This window comes from Camellia sinensis, chromosome 7, assembly GCF_055761805.1.
Source record: "Camellia sinensis isolate YWXY chromosome 7, ASM5576180v1, whole genome shotgun sequence".
NCBI classification, from domain to species: Eukaryota; Viridiplantae; Streptophyta; class Magnoliopsida; order Ericales; family Theaceae; genus Camellia; species Camellia sinensis.
In genome coordinates, this window is record NC_138967.1 from 138,553,022 (window position 1) to 138,554,153 (window position 1,132).

The window sequence follows — 1,132 nt, forward strand, 5'->3', positions numbered from 1 at the left end:
ATTCTGAACATTAGCTGTCTCCCCGAGGGTAGGAATTCCTGGCGGGGGAGGAACTTGTTGCGAGGCAGATGCTCCGCTTTGCTGTTGTAACCTTACAATTAACTCTGCTTGTTCATTCATAACCGTGGCCTACTGCTTGGCGAACTCTGCCTGCCGGACAGCATCCTATTGCATCACTTTCATGCTTTCTTGGAGTTGGCGCACCATCTCCTCTAAACTAGCCATACTGTTCTGTTCTGACTGTATTATCGGTGTATGTTCCCTCCCTGTGGGTGAAACAGAACCCTGATCCCTTCTGTACACAGGTGGGGTAGATAAAGCCCTCTGTACTGACTGTTGAACTGATGCCCTCTGCCTAGCTGTCCTCCGTCTAGTAACCGGGGGTAGAGAGTGGTACACCGGTTGTCCGTCTACCAGATCCTCAGATCGATGGAGCCGACGACCTCTAATCCAGAGTGCTTGGGGAATATCTACCGGGTTGGAAGCAATGGTGCTAAACTACCTAGCAAAAAGATAAATAAAGCAATAAATAAACAAACAATCGGACAGCACAATGGCGTAAAATAAACACATACAACGCACAGTTAGGTATTCACAATACACAGTTGGTAAGCCGAACGCACTATTCCTCGATACTGATCATTGTTCCCCAGAATCACTGTCCCCAAAATCAAACTTGATATCCTCGGATAACCGATTCCTCAACAACACTGATACTGGTGCCCTCGGGCCTAATACTCAATCTTGCAAACTGATATGTACGTTCCTGTAGAGATACACTCTAAAAGCACATAGCAAGTAAAGAGAGCCAAAACACCCTTATGTTGGGGTAGGGTTTCCCTGTCCTATTTTGTCAGGAGCTAGGGTTCCACTATGCACGTAGCAGTTTTCAAACAACCTAACATCGGGTAAGCAACCTGTCCTAGCTTGGAATGGTCACTATGGATTTCGATATGCACTAGGTCGAATGGTCAAAAAGGGTGCCCCGGTAAAATCGGGGTTTGTGTTCCCATATTGTCAGAGCCCATAACCGGTCAGCCTTATGGTCATGCCTTGACAAGACAAGCCTCCGGCAAACCGTTCAGGAATGGTAGATGGCAAACACGGTGTCCTAGGCGCACCAATGCACATG